General features: G+C 37.0%; 1 pseudogene; it reads right to left on the bottom strand.

Annotated features, from left to right (window-relative positions):
• Nucleotides 1-2463: 2463 nt before the first annotated feature.
• On the bottom strand, nucleotides 2464-2587 carry LOC136143162 (U4 spliceosomal RNA; annotated as a pseudogene).
• Nucleotides 2588-11565: the final 8978 nt, after the last annotated feature.

Raw genomic sequence — 11565 nt, 5'->3', positions numbered from 1 at the left:
CATGATCTCTTGATGCTAACTGATGGTTATTAAGTAAAAAGTACATTGACCCCAGCTTGTTCAGGGAGAAGGTTGAATCTCTTTACAGTTGCAAACTCTAAAGTCAGCTTCAACAATGTGGAAATGCTGCCTGTTAGCACTCTACTTTATCCCATTTACTTAAACACATACCATTACAATATGAGAGAAAAACATTTGGGGTTGCGTGTTTTACTTAGTTATATAATTGACGAAGTCAGCAACAAATGTTAGGCAAATATAACAAAAGGGAATTGTAGGAAATTTTTTATTGAATAATCTTAAAATGGTTAGAGATTTATCCATTTTTTGAATAGGTATGGACTGTAGTTCAAGTAAATTGATAACATTTTGAATTTCCTTCTAGCATTCTGGTTCTATTGTCCTATTTGTTTTGTCAATAGAAATAGGCTAGTGTATATAAATCAGATTGCCAATGCTGTCCATTTGGGTACAACATAAGCATTATGATTCATTACAAATGGAAGGTGTGTAGAAAAACAAAATCAATGAAAAAACATTCAAGCAGATCTTTTTGCTTACAGCAAGGTAAACAACCATTATTACAAAGAGCAAAGTATTTGTACCTAAGAGATTCATACAACAAATCATAGCCAGAGTAAACTTTGAATTTTTATGGAAAATCATATAAAGCACTCTCTCTATCTTCCACAGAGATAGAAAAAGTAATATGACTTTTTGAAATACAGAGTTTCCAAGATAACTATCTGACAAAAGTGTCAAAGACAGCTTCCTGATTATTTTTAACTTAGTCATCTTGGTTTTTTCTTTATCTGTTTTCAAAGATAAAATGTCTCATAAGTGAACTTCAATTTTATATGTGTACATAAAATTATGTGTATATGGATGAAAAGTTCAATGGCAAGTGACTGTGTCATATTCATCTGTATTTTTATATTATACCAAATATATGACTCAATAAATGTGTTGAATAAATAAATGATCACCCAGCTGATAAGAAATAAAAGAAAATCATAATCAAGTAATTGATGAACTACCACATCTTCATTGCCATAGGTACACTGGCATATATAAAAATACCATTTGGTAATGTTACCACCACAAAGAAATTTTCCTAGTCAGAAGGACGCTTTTTGCAGATGAGAAACTTCTACTTACCTCTGTACATCACCAGCATAATTTCCCTGCATTTATAGTTAGTCCTAATTTTTTAAGAGTAGTCCTCAATGACACAATATATTTCTTTCAGCCCCCACTTGACTCTACTCATTCCTTACTTTTAATTGCCCTGCTTCACCTCATTCTAACATAGCTATTGCTATACTGCAGCTACTGAAGCCTATGAAGTTTTGCAGCCACTGAAACTGAGGAAGTTTTGTTGGGATAAGAATTGTTTTGATGTCCAGTTATGTTTCAGAAATGCATTCCTAGAGATTAAAGCCTGTTGCGTTATATTTCAATGGGATTTTTCTTTCTTAAATTAGTAGCTTGTAGTTGTATCATTGCCTTTCCAAACAGGCCTTTATCTAGTTCCCCTTAATACTTCATGTGAACCCCAGTTCCTTTGTTCGCTTCCTGTTTCCAGATTCTGTATATCCATGGGAGATACTTTTCTGTTTTTCTCTAGTGTACCTGTGCAAACCCTAACACTGACCAGCTGGCCACTTTTCCTATCCCTTGGCAATCTCTGCCAATAATTCTCCACTCCATTTTCTTCTACTGATTCTTCTTCTTCCACAAAGGACACAGGATGGACTGTTATAAATGAATTGTGTCAGGACTTCTTTTCTCTCACCTGAAAGCAAAGGACTGATCTTTCAAACTCAAAAATTTATAAGACTGTGATTACCTCAATCATCCTTTCGGTCTCTGTGAGAGTTGAAAACTGTCATATTTCTCAGGAAAACTGCAAAAGGAATGACAAAATGAAGGTTACTAGGAGATGTGAATGACTGCTTTTTCAACTCTCATGCTTCAGGAGCTTTTATCTTGAGCCTAAAAGCCATAAAGACAAAGAGTATAATAACTGCACATAAAATGAAAGACATAAAAGCCAGGTTGAATTGTAGCTTCTAGTTCCCTACGACCTTAGTTATGCAACAACACTTGATGTGACTGGGCTTTGTGAGCCAGAAATTAAGACGAATGTCCTGTCAAAGTGTTAGAATATTTGAAATTGTAACTCTCTCTGAAAATCTAAGTCCATGAAAAATATAGGATAGGTATTATTTTCTCCATCTGTCAGATGAGAAAATGGCATCCTAGAAAGATTTAGTGGAGGAAGCCTAGGAAAAACAGATCCCAGGTGATAGAGTCCACATGACCTTTCTCCAAGACTAGTGTTCTTTCAACTATGTGTTCAGTCTCTACCTCCTCTGAACAGGCCTTGAAAACCACATAGCTAATGAACTTCCAAATCACATCTCTCCTTCAAATATTCATTAAAATTTCTAAACCAAAATGCATAATTATATTATAAAAATAATTAACATTATGTGGGAAAAATCATTACTCTAAACATTTCAATCAGCAATAATTGTGCCTCAGATAAACTTCATGAGCTGTGATATTGCCACTGCACAAAGATATATTAAAAGTTTATTCAGAAAAAAAAGTTGATGTACAAACCACTTGAATCAGAAAAAAAATGTGAATGGACGTTTTAATATAGCAGTTTATTATTTTCATCACTTTTGTACAACTTTTGATGACCTGAATTAACTGAATTAACTGTGTAGCTTCCAACTTTTAAGAAATCTGGCTTGCCTAGTTTCACTTGATGAAATTTCTTGTGCCATGACAAACATCTCTACTAACCTTCTTCTGACATTTGAAGAAACACATTCTGACTATGTACAAAAAAGCAACTGTAATACAATATAATCCTTGAAAATTACCTTGTTACCTAGACAAGAGGGTGAACAGTCACATTATTAAATTAAAAAAAAAAAAGGATGGCGTGTTCTTGAGTAGAAGCAGTGCTAATCAATCCAACATGTTTAACACGACTGAACTTCTAAGAGTTGACAGGGACTCAAATGGTCAACAAATCCTGCTGATGGTAATTTATTAATACTTTGAGCATGTGTATGTCTTTTCTGCAATTTGTCTCTGATGGTCCAGCAGTACACTCATGCTCAGTCTCCTCTGGGACAGTCACAGATGTCTCCAAGGTAGCTGTACTGGAGCCTAGAGTGTCACTTATGGTTTCAGTTTTTCACCAGTGAGAACGATGTTGGCTGTGAGTTTGTCATATATGGCCTTTATTATGTTGAGGAAAGTTCCTTCTATGCCTACTTTATGGAAGGTTTTTATCATAAATGGGTGTGGAGTTTTGTCAAAAGCTTTTCCTGCATCTATTGAGATGAGCATATCATTTTCTCCTTCAATTTTTTAATACGGGGTATCACATTGATTGATTTGTGTACACTGTAGAATCCTTGCATTCCTGGGATAAACCTCACTTGGTCATGGTGTATGATCCTTTTTAATGTGCTGTTGGATTCTGTTTGCTAGTATTTTGTTGAGGATTTTGCATCTACATTCATCAGCGATATTGGCCTGTAGCTTTTCTTTGTGACATCTTTGTATGGTTTTGGTATCAGTGTGATGGTGGCCTCGTAGAATGAGTTTGGGAGTGTTCCTCCCTCTGCTATATTTTGGAAGAGATTGAGAAGGATAGGTGTTAGCTCTTCTCTAAATGTTTGGTAGAATTTGCCTGTGAAGCCATCTGGTCCTGGGCTTTTGTTTGTTGGAAGATTTTTATCACAGTTTCAATTTCAGTGCTTGTGATTGGTCTCTTCATATTTTCGATTTCTTCCTGGTTCAGTCTTGGAAGGTTGTGCATTTCTAAGAATTTGTCCATTTCTTCCAGGTTGTCCGGTTTACTGGTATATAGTTGCTTGTAGTAATCTCTCATGATCATTTTTATTTCTCCAGTGTCAGTTGTTACTTCTCCTATTTCATTTCTAATTCTATTGATTTGAGTGTTCTCCCTTTTTTTCATGATGAGTCTGGCTAATGGTTTATCAATTTTGTTTATCTTCTCAATGAACCAGCTTTTAGTTTTATTGATCTTTGCTGTCGTTTCCTTCATTTCTTTTTCATTTATTTCTGATCTGATCTATATGATTTATTTCCTCCTGCTAACTTTGGGGATTTTTGCTCTTCTTTCTCTAATTGCTTTAGATGTAAGGTGAGGTTGTTTATTTGAGATGTTTCTTGTTTCTTAAGGTAGGATTGTATTGCTATAAACTTCCATCTTAGAACTGCTTTTGCTGCATCCCATAGGATTTGGGTCATCTTGCTTTCATTGTCATTTGTTTCTAGGTATTTTTTTTATTTCCTCTCTGATTTCTTCACTGATCTCTTGGTTATTAAGTACTGTGTTGTTTAGCCTCCATGTGTTTGTATTTTTTACAGATTTTTTCCTGTAATTGATATCTAGTCTCATAGCGTTGCGGTCGGAAAAGATACTTGATATGATTTCAAATTTCTTAAATTTACCAAGACTTGATTTGTGAACCAAGATATGATCTATCCTGGAGAATGTTCCATGAGAACCTGAGAAGAATGTGTATTCTGTTGTTTTCGGATGGAATGTCCTATAAATATCAATTAAGTCCATCTTGTTTAATGTATCATTTAAAGCTTGTGTTTCCTTATTTATTTTCATTTTGGATGATCTGTCCATTGGTTGGATTATCTGTCCATTGGTGAAAGTGGGGTATTAAAGTCCCCTACTATGATTGTGTTACTGTTGATTTCCCCTTTTATGGCTGTTAGTATTTGCCTTATGTTTTAAGGTGCTCCTATGTTGGGTGCATAAATATTTACAATTGTTATATCTTCTTCTTGGATCGATCCCTTGATCATTATGTAATGTCCTTCTTTGTCTCTTGTAATAGTCTTGGTTTCAAAGTCTATTTTGTCTGATATGAGAATTTCTACTCCAGCTTTCTTCTGGTTTCAATTAGCATGGAATATCATTTTCCATGCCCTCCCTTTTAGTCTGCATGTGTCCCTAGGTCTGAAGTGGGTCTCTTGTAGACAGCATATATATGGATCTTGTTTTTGTATCCATTAAGCCAGGCTACATCTTTTGGTTGGAGCATTCAATCCATTTACATTTAAGATAATTATCGATATGTATGTTCCTATCACCATTTTCTTAATTGTCTTGGGTTTGTTATTGTAGGTCTTGTCCTTCTCTTGTACTTCCTGCATAGAGAAGTTCCTTTAGCATTTGTTGCAAAGCTGGTTTGGTGGTGCTGAAGTCTCTTAGCTTTTGCTTTTCTGTAAAGGTTTTAATTTCTCCATGAAATCTGAATGAGATCCTTGCTGGGTAGAGTAATCTTGGTTGTAGGTTTTTCTCCTTCATCACTTTAAATATGTCCTGCCACTCCCTTCTGGCTTGCAGAGTTTCTGATGAAAGATCAGCTGTTAACCTTATGGGGATTCCCTTGTGTGTTACTTCTTGTTTTTCCCTTGCTGCTTTTAATATATGTTCTTTGTATTTAATTTTTGATAGTTTGATTAATATGTGTCCTGGCGTGTTTCTCCTTGGATTTATCTTCTATGGGACTCTCTGTGTTTCCTGGACTTGATTAACTATTTCCTTTCCCATATTAGGGAAGTTTTCAACTATAATCTTTTCAAATATTTTCTCAGTTCTTTTCTTTTTCTCTTCTTCTTCTGGGACCCTTATATTTTGGATGTTGCTGCATTTAATGTTGTTCCAGAAGTCTCTGAGACTGTCCTCAATTCTTTTCATTCTTTTTTTCTTTATTCTGTTCTGTAGTAGTTATTTCCACTGTTTTGTCTTCCAGGTCCAGTATCCGCTCTTGTGCCTCAGTTATTCTGCTACTGATCCCTTCTAGAGAATTTTTCATTTCATTTATTTTGTTGTTCATCACTGTTTGTTTGCTCTTTAGTTCTTCTAGCTCCTTGTTAAACGTTTCTTGTATTTTCTCCATTCTATTTCCAAGATTTAAGATCATCTTTACTATAATTATTCTGAATTCTTTTTCAGGTAGTCTGCCTATTTCCTCATTTTTTAGGTCTGATGGGTTTTTGCCTTGCTCCTTCATCTGCTGTGTGTTTCTCTGTCTTTTCATTTTGCTTAACTTACTGTGTTTGCAGTCTCCTTTTCGCGGGCTGCAGGTGTGTAGTTCCCACTGTTTTTGGTGTCTGTCCCCAGTGGCTAAGCATGGTTCAGTGGGTTGTGTAGGCTTCCTGGTGGAGGGGACTCGTGTCTGTGTTCTGGGGGGTGAGGCTGGATCTTGTCTTTCTCATAGGCAGGTCTATGTCTGGTTGTGTGTTTTGCAGTGTCTGTGGCCTTATTATGTTTTTAGGCAGCCTCTGTGCTAATGGATGAGTTTGTGTTCCTGTCTTGCTAGTTGTCTGGCATAGGGTGTCCAGCATTGTAGCTTGCTGGTTCTTGAGTGGGGCTGTGTCTTGGTGTTGAGATGGCGATCTCTTGGAGACTTTCGCTATTCAATATTATGTGGAGCTGGGAGGTTTCTTGTGGACCTGTGTCGTGAACTTGGCTCTCCCACCTCAGAAGCACAGTCCTGATGTATGACTGGAACACCAAGAGCCTGTCATTCACACGGGTCAGAATACAAGGGAGAAAAAAAAAAAGAAAGCAAGAAAGAAGATAAAATAAAATAAAGTTATTAAAATAAAAAGTAAAACATAATTGTTAAAAAAATTTTAGTAATAAAATAAAGAAAAGAAAGAAGAGAGCAACAAAACCAAAAAACAAATCCACCAATGATAACAAGTGCTAAAACTATACCAAACTAAACTAAACAAAACAAAAATGGACAGACAGAACCCTGGGAAAAATGGTGAAAGCAAAACTATACAGAAAAAATCACACACAGAAGCATACACATACACACTCACAAAAAGAGAAAAAGGAAAAAATATATATATATAGTTGCTCTCAAAGTCCACCTCCTCAATTTGGGATGATTGGTTTTCTATTCAGGTATTCCACAGATGCAGGGTACATCAAGTTGATTGTGGAGATTTAATCCGCTGCTCCTGAGACTGCTGAGACAAATTTCCCTTTCTCTTCTTTGTTTGCACAGCTCCTGGGGTTCAGATTTGGATATGGCCCTGCCTCTGCGTGTAGGTTGCCTGAGGGCATGTGTTCTTCACTCAGAGAGGAGGTTAAAGGAGCTTCTTGGTTGCTGCAGTAGCAGCCTTAGCGTCTCATGCCCGTCTCTGCCCGTCTCTGGGGGCCACGCTGATAGCCACGGCTTGCACCCATCTCTGGAGCTCCTTTAAGCAGTGCTCTTAATCCCCTCTCCTCGTGTACCAGGAAACAAAGAGGCAAGAAAAAGTCTCTTGCCTCTTCGGCAGCTGCAGACCTTTTCAAGGACCCACTTTCAGCTAGCTGTGGCACACTAGCCCCCTTCAGGCTGTGTCCATGCAGCTAACCCCAGTCCTCTCCCTGGGATCTGACCTCTGAAGCCTGAGCCTCAGCTCCCAGCCCCCGCCCACCCTGACGGGTGAGCAGACAAGACTCTCAGGCTGGTGAGTGCTGGTTGGCACCAACCCTCTGTGCTGGAATCTCTCCACTTTGCCCTCCACACCCCTGTTGCTGCACTCTCCATCATGGCTCCGAAGCTTCCCCCGTCCGCCACCTGCAGTCTCCACCTGCGAAAGAGCTTCCTAGTGTGTGGAAATCTTTCCTCCTTCACAGCTCCCTCCCACTGGTGCAGGTCCCATCCCTATTCTTTTGTCTCTGTTTTTTCTTTTTCCCTACCCAGGTACATGGGGAGTTTCTTGACTTTTGGGAGTTCTGAGGTCTTCTGCCAGTGTTCAGTAGGTGTTCTGTAGGAGTTGTTCCACATGTAGACATATTTCTGATGTATTTGTGGGGAGGAAGGTGATCTCCACATCTTACTCTTCTGCCATCTTGAAGCTCCTACTCTCATAAATTCTTATACCTTAAATATGAGAATCTGGCATGTAAAATAAGTAAGCATTTGAGTTATGTGTGTGTTGTGTGTGTTTGTGTGTATGTGCGTGTGTGTTCGTGCATGTGTACATGTGTACAAAGATGGGTGGCTGGGCCAGATTAAAAAAATCATAAGGTCTCCATTTTCAAGGAAGAAATATTTTTGGAGTGTGAAAATATGCCACATGAAAGAATTAGTGATACACGTTTGAGTAGTTCACTAGTGATAAAGAAGTCCATATGGGGTAGGGTCAACTGAATCTTGAGTGACAGGTAAGATGTGAATAAACAGAGAGGCAGAAATTAGCACTGTATGTTCAGTAGACAATGCGATCTCTGCTAGTTTTCTCCTAAAGTTCTGCAAACAATTTAGTTTTGCAAACTAAAACAAAAGACAGGTATTTATTCATTTACAAATGTTAAATTAAAAATAAAAGAATAACAGATTTGTTTCATAGACACACTGATAATTAGCTATAAGGAGCTTCTTAGGAAAAAATTGCAATCTGTTTTTTCTCTTTGTAGGATGATTAATTCAAGCTCTGCCATCCTGTTGCCTCTCACAGTGAGAAAAGAGATATGATTCCACTCACATCACAAAATTCTACTTTGGAGGACACAGCTGGCATTTGTGACTAAATTCTTGAGAGTAGTTATAGCTGAATCTCATTCAAAATTCACTGTAATGGCAAAGCTCTGACATCAATTTAGAAAGTTGGAATTTTTGTTTGTTTGTTTGTCTGTTTCTTTGGCATTACGTGGGCCTCTCACTGTTGTGGCCTCTCACTTTGCGGAGCACAGGCTCCAGACGTGCAGGCTCAGCGGCCATGGTTCACGGGCCCAGCCACTCCGCGGCATGTGAGATCTTCCTGGACCGGGGCACGAACCCGTGTCCCCTGCATCGACAGGTGGACTCTCAACAACTGCACCACCAGGGAAGCCCAGAAAGTTGGAATTTTAACAAAACTTTTAATGCATTTAACCATAATTTTGGAGTTATGTGAAGATTATGAATAATTCACTTAGCATACTGCACTTTATTCACTATCTAGGAAATAAATTAAAATATATGAGGCTGGGCTTGAGAGTAGGTCTGCCTAGTGTAATCCTTGGGTTTACACCATATGTGGTTTTTACAGATGCCACAGACTTCACAAGTTAGAGAAACAATAAATAATAAATTTAATATATTTATAAATTCAAATAAATTTAATAAATCCCTTATTAAAATATATTGGATTTACACTTACACTCTAGAAAACTGCCAAAAGCCATGATTCCTACCTTAAAAATGGGGAAAAAGCAAGTAAGCTCTGAAATCGTAACTTTGAAATTCATTAGAGAGCTGAGAATACAAATAAAACTGAACTCAATAATCTTCAGAAAGTGATAAGTACTTCCAAGTAGAGAAAAAAAACCATAGCTACTTTTATCCTTAGCAGGCAGGAGAAGGCAAACAGATTCAGACATAGACTGGTAAGGAGAATTCAGCAAGAGTTTTTAAAAATTTTAATGGCAAAACACAGGCAGACTGATAGATCAGCATGTCTTACAAGTAGCAACATACCCACCCACCAACTCTTTGCCATAGGCCTTCACTGATAGCAAGGAAAAAGTAGGCTAAAGGCAGGGGCAAGGCCAGGTTGTTGAGATAAACTTTGCTGGTACATTCTGGTCTTCAGAGAGTGCACTGTACTGGCTGCCTGAAAGCTGACAGCAGATCAGCTAGAATGAGATCCCCTATAGTGCTGAACGCAAGGGAGAGTACTGTAAAGAAAAGAGAACTTCCCATTAACCCAAAATACTGTCAGCAAAGCTGTAAAGCATTAAGAGAACACAAGAGTCACACCATTACTCAAATTTCCAGCAATTCTGTGGAGGAAAACATAGCCCCAGTCCGAAAACAATTAAATCCACTAGTAAGAGGAATCTACTGAAACAAAGCCAAAATAGTTAAAAGAATCAGATCAAAATATGGCTAAGGTTTTGAAATTAACAAAAGGCACCTCTAAAATAAACATTATGTTAAAGGATCTAGTGGAAGAGGTAAACAACAAGCATTAACAGAGGAGGAATTTCATTAGAAAAATGGAAATTGTAAACAAAATATAAAAGAAAATAATAAAAACAAATAGGAATATTGAGTGAAAGTGACCATATCAGAGATGAAAAATAAATTTGATGGACCAAACAGTAGGCTGAACACAACAGAGAAAAATATTATTGAATTTTAAGAAAGGTGAAACAAAAGCAAGCCAAGCAAATGGGATCTGTGGGATGTTATAACGTATGTGTAATTAGAGCCCCAGAAAGAAGTAGAGAGAGCATAAGGCAGAAGAAATATTTGAAGAGAAAACAGCTAAAAAGGTTTTAAATTGATAATGATAAATTAAAATGATAAATCGTATCAAACCACAAAACTAAGAATCTCAGCTAAATTCATAAAAGGAGCCCACACTTAAAGCACTTCACAGCTAGACTACTTAAAACCAAAGATTAAAAAGTTCTTAACAGCCATCAGAGTGGGGAAAAAAGACAAATTATATAAAAGGATATAATGACAAGAATGCTGGCTGACTTATTGATACAAATGACCAAGCACAGAACAAAATAGAGCAATGTCTTTGTAAAGTCCTAAGGGAAAAAAGCTGCCAATCAAGAATTCTATATTCAGCAAAAATGTACTTCACATATGACAGCAAATTAAATATATTTTAGACAGATGAAAGCTGAGTTAATTCATCTTTCCCAGACATACAATAAAATAAATTCTGAAAAATAGCTCTTCAGGCTAAATGAAAATGAAACCTGATGAAAATCCAGATCTGCAGGAAGGAATGAAAAACAGAAGAAAAGGGTTAACAGGTGAGTAATAACAAAAAAATTTTAATTGTTTTCTATATTATATACGTGTGTGTTACATTTTTTTTTTTTTTTTTTTTTGGCGATACGTGGGCCTCTCACTGCTGTGGTCTCTCCCATTGCGGAGCACAGGCTCCGGACACGCAGGCTCAGTGGCCATGGCTCATGGGCCCAGCTGCTCCACGGCATGTGGGATCTTCCCAGACTGGGGCACGAACCCGTGTCCCCCGCATCGGCAGGCAGACTCTCAACCACTGCGCCACCAGGGAAGCCCCTGTATTACATTTTTTAAAAGATTATTAACTCAAAATGAAAAAGCAACTATTTATTAAGGGTTTATTAAAATAACATAAATAAATAAAATAAATTAGCAAAATACATGGCTCTGATGACACAAAGGGAAGGAAGTTCTAAATGGAATTATCCTGTTGTAAGGTACTTCATTTTTCATAAAATGGCATAAAATTATTTGAAGGTATCTTGTAGTAAGTTCAAGAGAGATATTGTAATTTCTCTAACAACCAGTAAAATAATATGAAATCATAAAATTAAGTAAATAGAGAAGGTAAAATAATATGTTATTTAAATACATGGGAAATGCTAAAGAAGGAAGATAAGAAAGGAAAGAGAAAGAAGAATAGACAGATTAAATAAAAATAAATACCAGGGTAATAGACTGAAACACAGATAATTACATTAAGTATAAATGAATTAAACACTGTAATTAAAAA

The sequence above is a fragment of the Phocoena phocoena genome, chromosome X (assembly GCF_963924675.1).
Source record: "Phocoena phocoena chromosome X, mPhoPho1.1, whole genome shotgun sequence".
In the NCBI taxonomy this organism is placed as follows: domain Eukaryota; kingdom Metazoa; phylum Chordata; class Mammalia; order Artiodactyla; family Phocoenidae; genus Phocoena; species Phocoena phocoena.
This window is presented reverse-complemented; position numbering and strand designations above follow the sequence as displayed.